Source organism: Lissotriton vulgaris, chromosome 2_1 (genome assembly GCF_964263255.1).
Source record: "Lissotriton vulgaris chromosome 2_1, aLisVul1.2, whole genome shotgun sequence".
NCBI classification, from domain to species: Eukaryota; Metazoa; Chordata; class Amphibia; order Caudata; family Salamandridae; genus Lissotriton; species Lissotriton vulgaris.
The window spans coordinates 787,889,907-787,905,318 of record NC_141687.1 but is presented as its reverse complement, the minus strand read 5'-3'; positions in this window follow the sequence as shown (position 1 = coordinate 787,905,318).

Sequence of the window (15,412 nt, the reverse complement as noted above, 5' to 3'; positions counted from 1 at the left end):
TTTAACATGCAACCTAGAGCGTGGTTTTGTACTACCGCTTAGAGGTGGGAGACTTGCCCAACTCCTATTAACGACGTGGAACCTGGGTGGGTTCTGATTAGTTTTGGGTAAATTATAAATACTAACAATTTAATTGGATTCTTAAAATGACCAAGTAACAAGGCAAGCATACATCATTTAAACATTTGAAAGAAAAACTGCTTGGAACCATAATTGGTTGCAGCAATTTAGTAAAACAGTGGAGAGAATAATTTATTGAACTAAGAATGTCCTTATTCCCAAAATTGTTTCTCAACATGGGATCAAACAGGATATGTAATAAACTAGCACCATAAACACTGATCGATAAGGTTGGCTGTCTTTAATTATTTTAAAATAAGAATATTTGCAAATGAAATATGCAACTGCCATGACCTTGAATATTTATTTTGTTTTGGAAAATGTTACTAGTACCTGTTAGCCTATTGTGTACAAACGATCTTTGTAAACCTTTCACATTTGTCACTGATCAGTTGACAGTTTCTTACTGTTCATTCTGATAGATTTACAAGAAACGTATTAATATTGTGGCCCTCATTTACAAGGCCATTGCACCACCTGCACATCATTTTTTTTGACACACAGGCAGCATAGTGTGCCTGCCCATATTTACCAAGCCACATAAAGTCATACTGCATGCCTTTTCATGAACTTGTAAATATGGGCCCCTTTCACGCATTACTCCGCATGAATGCGTGAAATGGGCATTCAGTGGGTGTTCCCAGGCAACATCTATGGACCTGGCACATTCCCATATTTACAATGTTGTGGAAAGCTGGGAATGCGTCAGAATCCTATGCCTCTCCAGGGGAGCCAACGGAGTGGTGCAACAAGGAGAAATACTATTATTTCTCATCATTTTTTCCTCTATCAATGCGTGTTGCATTCTGCACCATGCATGGAAAGAGGAAAATTACATCAATGATTGTTTTTGAGTAGGAAGGTGTCCCTTTCTTCACAAAAACAATCATCCCAGCAATGCAGGCCCCCTGGCAACATGACACAAGGGTGCCTGCCTGGCGCATGGCAGCCAATTGTGATCACAGTGATGCATTGTATTGTTGTTAATATGATGCTTTCCTGTGCTTTTAAAATGACACAGTTCGGTGCAGCCAAATGGCTTAAGATGCTGCACTGCGTCATTTTTTTGTAAATGAGACCCTGTTACTTTGGGTCCGATTTAGAGTTGGGCAGGTAAACCTTCATTTCCCTGGGAGACTACCGCTCACTATATTTAGGCTCTCTGACAGATCTCTATGCAATCAGAGCAGCTGCGCCCAGGTCTGCTCCTCTGAAAGGCACTATAAGTTTGCTGAGCGGCCACCATATTTCATTTTCAACCCCAAAGTTGGAGTCTGTTTTTGAAAAAGAAAATACTAATGACCCCGGCATCTGGAAGGTTTCTTCCATAGTGTGTGTCATTTTTCTTTGCCTTGTCCAGGATCAGCAGGGTTACCCCGAATAGCAAAATATGTGAATTAGACTGTCCACTTTAAATAGGACAGACAGTCTGATGTACTTACCCCGAGGGCCTCAAGTCCATAAGGCCATCAGTATATGGTTTCCACCGGCAGAGATAGTGGGGGAACTACTGGAGGAAACATGAATGTCCACCTGACTCTGGATAGATTGGCTGGACCAAAGGCGAAGTACCCTGTCTGCCAAACGCTAAATAACCCCCTTACTTTCTAGTTTTGTTCTGTTCCTACTTTTGTTGTGATTGGGTTTTAGTGCAACATTTTAGTTTCTGAATACATTTGTGGAGAATATCAGCAGGTCTCCAGATATGACAAACTGAACAGCAGCAGGTCTTCAGATATGACAAACTGCACACAAAAATGATACAAACCTCAACAGACATTCTCACAGACAAGAAGTGTGGGATCTGGGGCGGCCATCTCCATTCAACTCTACAGTGCAGAGGGTCAGTGTATTGCTTTATTATCTGGCTAATTCTGTTTTAAGGGGGAAAAAAGCGGAATCTTTCTGTCGGGTCTCTTGTTCTTTCCGCACCGTCAAAGCCGTGAAAACTTCATGCATCCTGTATAAGAAAGTGGTCTATAATGCAAATAATTTTTATCTAGAAAGTATCTAGCTACAGTTATTAAACCTTGAGAGATTTTTTGAATGGCGTCAACCTTTTTTGCACCTGCTGCTCTCTCTCAACTTTCTGCATTCAGGACATGTTTCTCTGTCACAGCACACAAAAATTCAAGCCAAATTTCTCAACCTACAACTCAAAGGTCCCCAACTTCCTTTGGACTATATTATTCCCAGCACCGATGGAACTATCACATCGCAAAACCTACCCTGCTGCCTTCGCTGAAGATTGGAAAGTATTCTGTACTTTTTGGGATCTCTTATTGAGAGAATTAATGTTGTTATAGAATAATTTATATATCTTTATTATGACTGAGTTTTAAGTATATTTTGTGTAGTTTTTTTAACCAAAATAAATAAATGATAAATAAAGCAAATATAGGAGTGGATAAAAGTGACCCTAATAAATATGCAGTTGCCTTATGTGACATCGGAAATCATCAGTATCGAATATTTATTTGTCACTTCTTCCCAGAAGGAATTAAAAGGAAAGATTTTAAGTCTTTATGTATCAGATTATCTGAACCATTGTGTTTCTTCATGAATTAGTTTTAATGTTTTGTAACAATTTTTTCCTATGTTGGTGTATGCAACATAGCGGTGTGGCTCTACGCTGTGCCAAATACATATTACTAGGAAATTTATTATGGATAAATACAACCTTGGTAAAGGCCCAGATGGAAATGTAAGCCTCAGAACTAGTTTTGTGATTTTTGTATCACTCTTCCTACTCCTGTGGGTTAAAGGCTTTTGTAGGTGTCCTCTGCACACACATATTATGAGGCTTAATGTGGAATACAATTTGAGTTGTCTATTCTAAGTAGCAACATGTTCAGTTATGATAAGCTTACCTCACAGAGGTGATTATTGTGTAACCACAGCATTTTCAGTCTAAAAACATTGAGCTTCAGCTGATGCTATTTTCTGTACATCCATACATCAACTTTGCATTCTAAATGTTTTTTTCATTTGCCTATATATTTTGGTGATTCCATTATTAATTGTCTTTGTGTTCACCATGCCTCAGACACCACCATTTTTCTCACATTCTCTCTAATTTACTTTAAGTTATCATGGAAACATCTGTGAGCCATGTATATATGTTTGCTAGATTTATTTAGAAAGGCTCATACCATTCAATTTCAGCCAGGATTAATTGGATGGATCTAAAACTTCTACTGAAAGATGAGTAACTTTTGTTATTGCAAACTACTACAAGAAATATGGAAGCAGAGTTAGAGCTAGGGCTGCTTCATGATAGAGCTCTGTGGGGTCTATTGACACCAATCGGTATCTTGCTCCGATCACCACTGCAGTGACACACTCAAGGGTTAATATACAGAGCACAATCTGATATGTGCATGTGAAGGTAGGCATGAGGCCTCAGAAGTCATCCTCCCCCTTTTATATCCTGGCATGCCAATTAGGTCACCCTCTTTAATCCTGACATAAAGAAGTGGGGACAGATTCTGAAAGGCCCAGCACAAGCTCTACCCACTAGAATGCTGACCAACCAAGTAGATAAGTAAAAAATCAAGCACATTTCGCAGGGAGCTATAGTTCTTATCAAATCTCCGATAAACAAGTACACTTCAATGGATAGCTATCATGAAATTTTATTCCAAACTCTTTGTTTGTGATACGTAAAACAATAAATTTACAAAAAAGCATTATTTTATGCATTCTAGCCTAATAACAAAACATTTTTAAAGAACATGTTACTCATCATATAACTACAGAACAGACAAAAAGTCAAACATTGTCCAATACAATGACGTGCTTCCACACAGGGGGCCTTATTTATGAAGGCCTTGCGCCACCGGTGCGTCACTTTTAAAATGGGAAAAAGTGACGCACCGGTGGCGCAAGGCCTTCATAAATGAGGCCCAGGAAATGTACAACATAACATATTTTCTACTCTTCTTTTCAGCCAACACGTGTTTCACAGCGATACATGCTGCTTCTTTAAGGCTGAAATAACGAAAACAGTGAATGCCATAACATTCTTGGTCTTATTACAAACACTCTAGTGAGCATGTTGTGTGGCATTTTAGACTGTACACATTATTAGCCAAAATAGAAACAGCAGTATCCATGGTTATCTGGAAGGACATGAATGGAATCTAATTTGCTGAGAATTTTCTATTATTAATTATAAAACATGCCCACGGACATTAACTCGTTTAAAATCCTTTTTCTCTCTAATACTCATTACAACATTCAATACAAAAGACGATGAAGGCAAAAAGTTTGGGGATGACCATGCAAAAAAGGCCAGGTCCAACCACATTCATCAGGTGCTTTTCAGCCAAAGGGCTATCTTTTTATTGTTCATTACAATTTACACTAACACCTTACTGCTCCTGAAAAAATCGTGCAAACAAGCGGAAAGAAACTGGCGGAAAATCTATGATGACGGGAAAAAAATGCAGTATCTTGCTAAAGTTAAAGTCTACCACAGATCCATATGTAGGGCTCGTGCTGCTTACTATTCCCAAGAGTTCAAATGCAGCCCCAATCCTACGAAGCTGATCTTTAAAGTTCTTAAAGACCTGACTGCTAAAAGAGCTCCAGCAGCCGAGATATGCTCAGTGTCCCGCTGCGAAGAGCTTGCTTCCTTTTTTCTGGAAAAGGTGCACACTATCCATTGCTCCTTCCTTAGTTCCATCCCTCCGAGCGAGGACTTGAGGTCTAACTCCACTACGGATGTGGTTCTTCCCACAATTCCCGCAATCTCTGAGGCAGAGCTTGATAGGTTGGTGACCAAAGTAAAATCTGGATCTCCTACCGACCCGCTCAGACCCGCGCAGTTTAGAGAGTCGGCTGCACTATGCCTTCCCCCTATGCGCCAACTCATTAATCCCTCGTTTTCCTCAGGGACAGTTCCAACGAAGTGGAAACAAGCCTACGTCACTCCTATCCTGATGAAACCTGCATTGGACCCTCTCCTACTGGAGAACTACTGTCCTATCTCTCTTCTCCCGTGGGCCGCAAAGGTTGCAGAGGCTCATGCCAATGGAATCTTGACCAAACATCTCCAGACTGCTAACATTCGAGATCCCTCTCAAAATGGATTTCGGGCAGGTCATAGCACCGAGACTGCTCTCCTTGCTATGACGGAACATCTGCGCCCTGTGCTTGACTCTGGTCAGACTGCGGCACTGGTGTTACTTGACCTCAGTGCCGCATTCGACACGGTCTCACACGAGATACTGCTACGACGTCTGGGAGAGGCGGGGGTCTGTGGTCTGGCACTTGAATGGCTTCGGTCATTTCTAACTAGCCGCTCTTTTTGGGTCGCAACTCCTCCTTTTGAGTCCAAACCCTATTTCATCGAGCAGGGAGTGCCACAGGGGTCGGCACTAAGCCCCACATTGTTCAACCTGTACTTTCAGCCGCTGGCTGCGGTCGCCAAGCAGTGGGGCCTGACTATGGTTTCGTATGCTGACGACACGCAGCTGGCGGTTGCACTTAGTGGGGACTCCAACTCTGAGGCCTCTTGGTTTAGGGAAGGTCTGACAGCAGTGGCAGGCTGGATGACGGCGAACTGCTTGCAGCTTAACGCTAATAAAACTGAGGTACTTGTTGTTGGTAAGCACAGCAACCTCTGGAGAGATCAGTGGTGGCCTCCAGAGCTGGGTCCAACCCCCATTCCAGTATCCGAGGTAAAAAATCTAGGTGTCTGGTTTGACTCCGCCCTCAGTTTCTGCGGGCATACCAAAAAAGTGGCTGCCACATGCTTCGGTATTTTGCGTGGTCTCAGACCAATTTGAAAATTCTTCGACGCCCCTACCAGACAACTGATAATCCAGGCCACCATACTCTCGTGGCTTGATTATGCGAGTTCGCTTCTGTTGGGGGCCAATCAGGCGGAAGTTACCCGGATGCAGCGCGTGCAGAATGCGGCAGCTAGGGCCCTGGTGGGTCTTCCTAGATTCTGTTCAGCGAAGGAAACCATCCGGAAACTCCATTGGCTGCCCATGGCTCAAAGGATTGACTTTAAGACCCTTTGTCTTTCCTTCAAGATCCTTAAACTGTCTTCTCCCCAGATCTTAGAACACCTTCTCACTCACTCCGTCCCCTCTCGCTCTTTGAGGTCATTGGGCCAAAACTTGGCTACAGTTCCACGGTTCAATCGCTGCAGAGCGGGAGGTCGCTTCTTCCGCTTTCGTGCGGCCAAGTTCTGTAATTCCTTACCAGCTCACATCCGTGCCCTAGACGACCTGCTTATGTTTAGGAGGGCTATTAAAACCTATCTTTTCCCTCCTGGACCGTAATGGTCTGCTCTACTGATACCTCTCTTTCTGTTATGTATGCTGTGTTCTTTCTGCCAGTCAAAGCGCCGGGACGCCCCTTAGCTGGGGCAGCTGTGAGCTATACAAGTTATGATAACATAACATATCATAACTCAACATGTTTTAGTTGGAGGCCGATGTAAGAGGACTCTTTGGCTCAGGCACAGGTTTTTAAATGATTGTAAATATTTGAAATGACGACCCAAAGTCTGATAGGTAGAGGGATGAGACTAATAAGGTTAGGCATTTAAAAGAAAGAGTTTTGTGAGAGCTGTTGACAAGCGTGATTGGTTGTGGAAAGACGAGGACAGAGTTAAGCACAGTATGCAATAAGAACAAAGGGAATTAGATAGACACTTTGTTTTGATAGTAGGGCTAAATTGTTTCTGATTTCAATGTTTATCTATGATGTTCTTTTTAGATTAAGAGAATAGCTAAGCACATAAACCACACGGGGAAGGCAACGCATGAGGTATATGCTTGGGGCTTGATGTGTAATTTCACATAGTTCATATTTGTTTGGAAGTTGGGAAGGTGCTAGCACTGGAAGACGTAAACTGTTTGGTAAGTTCTTACTAGTATGCAAAATGAGATGATTTGCTGCTTTTAAATGTAAGGATGTTTATTTGCATTGTGCATTTTTGCTTATCCTAAAAAAATGATGCGGAAATCTATCTTTAAAACCTGTGCTGTACTTCGTAGCTGTGTCTAAAGTCAAGTTCCATGTAAGTTCAGAATAAGTAAGTAAGTAGATACTCTGTTTTTATTTGTTATGGCAATGGAGCACAGTGTGAATAACAAGTTTGAGGAAAACAGGCAAGGGAGTGCAGTGCGAATAACAAGTTTGGGGAAAACAGTTATGTTATTATGCGATTATGCTAATGAAATCAAACTAGCCCTAATCCGGCCAATTGTATTTTTGAGATTCTCAAGGACCTCAGAGTAAGGAAAAATTCCTCCGCTTCCGTGATTACAACTGAGCAACAGTGTGAGGACCTGGCAACTTTCTTTGTCAATAAAGTGGATACCATCTATCGATCCTTTCCGCAAGGGTATCCTCCTCCTGTTGATCTTTGCGGATCACTTTCAATGCATTCTCTAGCAGCTATTCCTATTATCACGTAGGAAGAGTTTACTTTACTGAGTAGGAAAGTTAAATACGGCTCCCCGTCCGATCCTCTAAAGCTTGCCCAGTTCAGGGACTCACTCTCTCTCTTCCTAGCCCCTTTGTGCCAGGTTGTTAACAATTCTTTTTCTACAGCTGTGATCCCTATGCAGTGGAAACAGGCGAGGGTATCCCCTATACTTAAAAAACCTTTGCTTGACCCGGCCAAACTGGAAAATTTTCGGCCAATATCCCTCCTTCCTTGGGTAGCTAAGATTGCGGAGGCTCACGTTAATAACATTTTAATGGGGTTCCTGAATACTAATAACATCTTGGATCCCTCTCCGAAAGGTTTACGCTCCGTTAAAAGCACAGAGACTGTTCTCCTGGCTGTAACAGAACATCTGCGGACCATTCTCGATTCCGGTCATACTGTGGCACTAATCTTGCTTGATCTGAGTGCCGCATTTGACACAGTTTCTCATGGGATTCTGCTACAGCGTCTGGAGGAAGCGGGAGTTGTTGGCCTAGTTCTGGAATGGTTCGGATAGGTTTTGACAGAGAGATCATTCCGAGTGTCGGACCCCCGTTTCTTTCCCAGGCTGATTCCATCAGTCAGGGTGTGCCTCAGGGCTCTGCGCTGAGCCACGTATTGTTTAATCTATATGTTCAACCTCTTGCAGCGGTGGCCAGGAACATGGGCCTCACCATGGTCTCGTATGCAGATGATACGCAGTTGGTGGTGGCCCTCTCTGATGATTCCACGCAGGATGCTGCTAGATTTAGGAGCAGCCTGGCCGCCGCTGCGGAGTGGATGACCATAAATTGCCTCTAGCTGAATGCAAATAAAACAGAGGTATTGCTGGTGGGGTAAGATAGGAGTCTCTGGAGTGAGCAATGGTGGGAAACTGCTCTTGGTAGTGCTCCCACCCTTAAGTCGATGGTAAAGAACCTGGGGGTATGGATGGTCTCTACCCTCAGTTTTCAAGATCATACTAAAAAAGTTTCTGGCACCTGTTTTGGCCTCTTTTGGGGACTTAGGCCACTGTTAAGGTTCTTTGATCCTCCTACGTGCCATCTGATTGTTCAATCATCTATCCTATCTAGACTAGACTATGCAGGTTCGCTCCTTCTGGGGGCTAATCCGGCTGAGGTCATGTGATAGCAGCGTGTTGAAAACGCTGCAGCTAGAGCCCTGTTGGTGCTTCCGCTTAATTGCCTCTCTATGGGTGCCATCCGGAGACTATAGTGGCTACCCATGGCCAAGCAGATCCAATTTTAGGCTCTTTGCTTGTCTTTTAAGATCTTGAAGCTTGCATTGCCTGGCCTCCTAGCTAATCTGCTATCCCCGTATGTCTCGACTCGCCAGTTGCGCTCCCTGGGACAGCACCTGGTTAGAGTCCCCAAGTGAGGTGTCTTCGGGCCGGGGGTCAATCCTTCTGCTGCTTAGCAGCTAAGCTGTGGAACTCCTTGCCTTTCCAGAGCCGTAGCCTGGACCACCTGCTGGACTTTAGGAAAGCTATCAAAACTTTTCTCTTCCCCTCTGCTAAGCCGTTTACCGTCCTTCTGTATGCTCCTTGCGACTACCTGTTTTGTTCCTTAGCCTCCTGGTCCTCTCTGACGCTGGCAGCGCCGGGACGCCACTTTGCTGAGGCAGCTGTGCTCTATATAAACTCAGATACCATAACATAACATAACAGTTTTGAAAGAGTTATCCACAACCTTCCAACTGTATGATTTCGGCTTTATATTTAAGGGTGAATGAGATTGTTTCAGTGAGTAGTACTCCACTAAGGGATTTGGTACAGTGATATTGTGGAAGTGGCCATGGGTGTTCTTATATAAACTGAATTTGGTCTATAAACGAGTACAAAGAGACCCTTTTTAGATGATGATAGTTGTGTTTTGAGTAGAAGGACTTCTGTAAAGGATATCTTCTGAATATAACCATGGTAGTGCCTGGTTTATATACACTTTCTCTATTCTGTTTACTTCTTCATCCAGAACTCTGCCTACCTATGTATGGACTTTTGACCCTAAAGAAAGAAAATCTTTAAAAGTAAAAAAGTTAAAAAAAACTTGGTTGATGAGAGACAGTATAGACAACAATAATTGTTAAGAACCTTTGTACTGTATTTTGTAGTGTGGATTAGAGAAAAATAGCATTTTAAAGGAGTTAATTAGTGTCAGTGGGGATTATTGATAATTAATAATAGCAAATTAGATACTATTTGTATCCTTCCAGATAAACATGTATACTGCTATTTCTATTTTGGCTAATTGTAAAGTCAAAATAGCCACACAATGTGTTCTCTCGAGTGCTTGTAATAATGGCCAAAAATGTTATGGCATGCATATAGTATATCCGTTTGCGTTATTTCAGCCCTGAAGAAGCAGCAAGTATCTCTGTGAAACACGTGTTGGCTGAAAACAAGAGTAGAAAAATGTGTGCACCCTCCAGTTCCCTGCAGAATCACTCCTATGTCATCGTTCTTGCAGTGGCGCAGCAACAAGTGGAATGACTTCTTATCAGATCGTCCTAAATATCATCCTGCCAACTTTGTTGGCCAAAGCAGTGACCGTTAGTAAGCTCTCTCAACAATAGGCTTGTGCAGTATTCCCTAGACATCACTCTTGAGATGATCTCTGCAATCTTGACTCATATGCATGTGATGGGTTGCAACATCACAGAGCTCAGTTCTGAGGTCAAGTCAATGAGAGCTGATAATGCTGTCTTCTGGAATAGACTGACCACTGCAGAAAAACACCTAGAGAACCTGTAGGTGTGCTCAAACGTAACCCCTGACTGGGGCCAGGATGCTGGGTATTTATAGAAGAAACTCACAGACCTTCATGATAGGTCAAGGGGCAATAACAAACACCTTTGCAGGGTGCCTAAGAACCTGGAAAAGACTGACAAGGTCTTGCTGGTGACTCTGCTGTTAGAACTTCTAAGCATTGATTGCTCACCGATGTTAGAATTTTCAAAGGTCAAGTCGAGGCGTTCCACTGAGGACATGTGCCTGAGTCTGTTATCGCATGTCTCTTAAAACACATGCATGGGAGACAAGTTATAAAGGCAACAAGGAAAAAAAGCTTGTTCAAGTAGAATGGTCACACAATGTGGTGGATAGTGGTGGATTTGTGCTCTATGACAAATGCAAAGAGGAAAGCATTTTTTGGATTAATATGCCTTTGTGAAAATGTCCATCCACTGAAAATCCATAGTAATGGGCTCCATTTATACCACAAATTCTTACAAGTGTTGCTTCTTATTTCATCTGCCAAAATTGCTCTGAGTGTGGGCCCACGTATGCTGTGCTGGGAGAAGACTGGAACCAAGCCCTGGACCCAATCCTAGACAGAATTAGCCCCATCAACAAATCCAGTCCTACTGGCAGGGCGATACTGGCAGATGTGCTATAGATGCAGAGCCTAAAAGATGTTTGAAGGCTGCTTCATGAGAATACACTTTCCTCTCATGTGCCCATTGGTCCCAGTAGAGCACTGACTGTGTTCTTATTGGATGGACCCACTTAACAGGAACTTATTTGTGCATTGTCTTGGACGGGGGCTCTAAATAATAACCCCTGGTGCTCTATATCTGTGAGCCACCACCTGTAGAAGTAGAAGTGATCATCTGATCACTTCCTCTTTTGCCAACTTCCATAAGAACCTCTACAGATTTGAAGCTCAACCTAATGAGATGCACTTCTCCCTGGATGCCAAGAAGATATTTTAGAGGGGTAAATGGGGTTATCTGTTTCTGACCTGGACAATGAATTCATATCAAAGAAATGATGACTTTTCATGCATGTTACCACCCAAGAAAACTGTGTGGGATTTATGTCCAATACTTTCACTATTTCCAGAACCACCAGACAGGGGTTCCCCTGTAAGTGGACGTAGTTGTTCATGTTGTTTCTTTTTCCCACGGAAGCCCTAGCCGCTACCAAATGCCAGACCCCCACCATCATGGGGATTTTCTGGTGCGTTAAACTAATCTGCAGACCATATTTTGTTTACACTCTCTGACTGTAGTACTCTCTCCCATCACTTAATTATCAGCCTTTGCAGGCTACAAGGTAAACTGAAGCAAAAGTGAGGTCCCTCCTCATTTCCAAATCCAACACCTTTGAGGCTAATGAAGGCTACAATATCCCATGAAAATATTACAGCCACAAATTTCTGAGAATCATTATTTATATGGGCCTGGATCTTATTTTTACAGACAATAACCTGAAACCATTGATGAACAACATCATCATTGATTAAATGCCCTGATGCCATCTGCAGATGTCACTGTCAGTTATCTAGGTGAAATCAGTGTCCACTTTATAATAAATTTGTATTCATATCGTCATCATTTGTGATACTCAGTTACACCTGAACTTTTTACTGTTCCTTTGACCACTTTTGGTGAAACTTTTCTGGGCAGTCCATTTCATTATATGGTATAAATAAGAGACAGGTCACATAGAACTACCTCTACTCTTAAGTCCAAGGTTTCAGCCACTACCAACACCCACTTTCAGGCTCCATTCATCATTAACCAAGTCATCAATGTGGCTGGCTCTAGAAAGAAAGTGGGTGCCTCATAGAGTGCAGGAGGTGCATGCTTCAGTGGGGATTATGCTGTCATCTTGCTGGCTGCGCACAGTTTTAGTTAACTTTGAATTCCACAAGAAATGTTAGATGTTGGAAATAGGTGCAGATCTAGGAGTGCATGATTCCAAATAAAGGTAGCTTCATCATTTTTTACTAACTTGTTCCATGATTATAAGAAATAACTTTGGGCCTCATGTACCAAACTCTTTGTGATCAACTACATTTGCCAACCATTGATAAGGAATCTATTTAGTTGTGGGATAGATTCATCTTTGGGAAACATGTCCGGCGTTCTCGAGGGGAGATGGCAGTAGTGTGAGGATCACCCATGCTCTGTCTGATATGTTCCCAAATAGAAATCTTTTTTTAAAGCAGCACCTGGCCCTTTACAGACATGGGATGCTTTTAAAATAAAACATTTCATGTGTAGGAAAGCAAATGCAAGGATGGTGGTCTGCTGTCCCTTGCAGGTCACCATGACAGCTCCTAGTTTGTAAATGGGTCTTTGCACATTCGGATCTCAGTTATTTAGTAAAAATATTTTTTGAGATATTTTATGCAAATGTATGTTTTGACTTAAACCTGTTTTGTTTTATTGTGCTCAAAACTTGGATACTCAACTCAAAGACTGAATTTTTTTTTACCTTTATTCAGGTCCAGCTGCAAAATATCTTGATGAGTAAATATGTTGAGTACTTCTTGGTGGAAGTCAGAAGCTGGCAGAAAAAGTTGATGATTGCTGACATGGTCATTTCTATTTGGCTTGAAGTACAAAAGACATGGGCTCATTTGCAGAGTATATTTACCAATTCCGAAGACATCCGAAAGCAGCTCGCAAAGGATGCCAAACGATTTGAAACTATCGATCTGGACTTTAAGGTATATCAGAGTATGCAGATAAATAAACAAATGCATCTTGTCACTATTTCATCATTTCAATTCATTAGGAATACTAAATGATATTGGGCGCTCATTTTTATTTACAAATGTAATTAGCACCTTTTATAGAATGTTGGAAGCTGACCATCCCCTTTGTGGGCCCCCTTACAGACCTGCAAACATAGCATTCTGCGGGTGACAGCTCTATGTCCCTTTGAGGTGCTCTGCTTCATGATCCTTAAATATAGGGAAATGGAGGAGATGACACGCATCTCATAAAAAGCATCTTGTGATCAAAATTTCACAGTACGCATGAGACATTTATCCCTTCGCCCACAGAGAGCTGAATTCACGGCCTGGGGGCAGGTGGGTGGGGGTGCTAATAGCCTTATTGTCCTTACCTGTATGTCAATATCAGCTGTTAATTATCCGTTGCACTTTATGGGACCTCACCTAATACTCAGACCAAGATTGTAAGTGGGCGTGGTAGTTAACAGCCGGGATTGTCTGTGTGTGTGTTCTATAACGGTTAATTAGAAAATATGGGTTGGCTTTGTCTCCCTGGCCAATCAGTAATTAGTAGGCAATGAGAAACAGGTTTGAGAGAATCAAGCATTATGTGAACACTCCCCTAATTTTCCTCTTGTACCTGTTTTCTCAAAAAATCGGTTGTAGCAGAAGTCATGCATGCCAATATGTGCAGTATGTGCTGCAGCAGCCAATCACTTACAAAACACAACAGCTGCTGGTGGGAGTGCATGTAGCTTCTGGCAAATTCTCAAGTGCTCCCTCCCTTGCGAAAGCTGTTGCTGTCAGTGAATGACATCTGCAGCACTAGTCCGCACAGCAGCCGGGCTCCTGATGCAACTATTATTCTGTGCGACCAAAGGAAAATGGAGAATGCTCTTAGGATCTAAGGGTGGTCACTGAGACTCTGATATATGTTCTAGTGGCATGAGTAAATAGAGAAGGAGTATTATCACATGTGGAGTACCCCTTCACAAGCCTTATTATTATTATTATTATTAAAAAATGTTGTAGAGCGCGTAGTCACCCGGGGGTATCCCAGCGCTAAGAACCCTACCCTAACCTGTCAGAGGGCCAGAAAAGGAGGGGGAGTGAGGGAAGGGACGGGGAGTTCAGTATTCCGGACAGGCGAGTTTCATTGGGGGAAGAGATACGTTTTCAGCCGCTTCCTGAAGCGAAGGTAGTGTGGTTTGATTCTCAGGTCGTGGGGGAGTGCGTTCCAAAGGCGTGCGGTGTGAACTGAGAAACGCCTTCCGCCTGTGCGTGCCTTCCTGAATCTGGGGGCGATGATGAGATTCTCCGTATCCGAGCGGAGGGATCTGCAAGATTTATAGGGTTTGATAAATTTTCTGAGAGAGGGGGGGGCCTTGATTTTGTAGCAGTTTGTGAGCTAGGCACAGGGCCTTAAATTTGACTCTCTCACTCATAGGGAGCCAGTGGAGGAGTTTTAGTGCTGGTTTGGCCGAGTCTCTGGCAGGAGTCTTAGTGAGGATCCGGGCAGCGGTGTTCTGGATTCTCTGAAGTATGTTCATTGTTGCTTCTGGGGCGCCCAGGTATATCACATTGCTATAGTCAAGCCTTGAGATTATCAGGCCTTGGATTAGCAGTTTTTGCGAGTTGGGGGGCAAGAGGGGCAGGATGTTCCTCAGTGATTTCAGCAGCCCAAAGCATGTCCCGGCTACTTTTTTTGCTTGCGTGGAGAACGAAAGGGTTGTATCGACCAACACGCCCAAGCTTTTTACTTCTTGCCTTAAAGGCCTTTTCCGTCAACTGGGTGGTGGAAATTGTTTCATCATAAAACTTGCTCTACTGTTATAAATACTCTGTTAGAGGACTGTGATAGCTACATCCTACACACAAGACTTCTCTTTAGCATTGAGCTGTTTAGGTGTTGGTTTTGCAGTATCAAGAGGATGTTTCTTTCTGTTGGTTATCTGCATTGTTTTATTTATTGCTGTAACATCCCAACAGTCCACTATCAGTGCAATCTGTCTTCCATCCATGTGTACAGATTTGTTAAATTATCAGGTTAAGGGTAGTTCCTCCTATGCCAATGCCAGTTTAATCTAATGGCTAAGATATGTCTCACTGCCTAATCAGGTTCTCGTTGTCTCCAGATCCTGTGCTCTTTCGGGTAAACCTCCGGCCTCTGAATGAATTTTAATAAGTCGGCCCTGGTCCCACTCCATCCCTCCAGAGAATGCTACAATTGGCAGTCCACTATACCACTTCGGCGTCAGTCTTTTAAATATCTTGGGATCTGGGTTGCTCTCCTCCCGGAACTGGGATGGTGTTCTTACCGACTTTTTCGGCCCTCCTTTGAGGGAGAATGATTGAAGGTGACTCCAGCCTATTACCC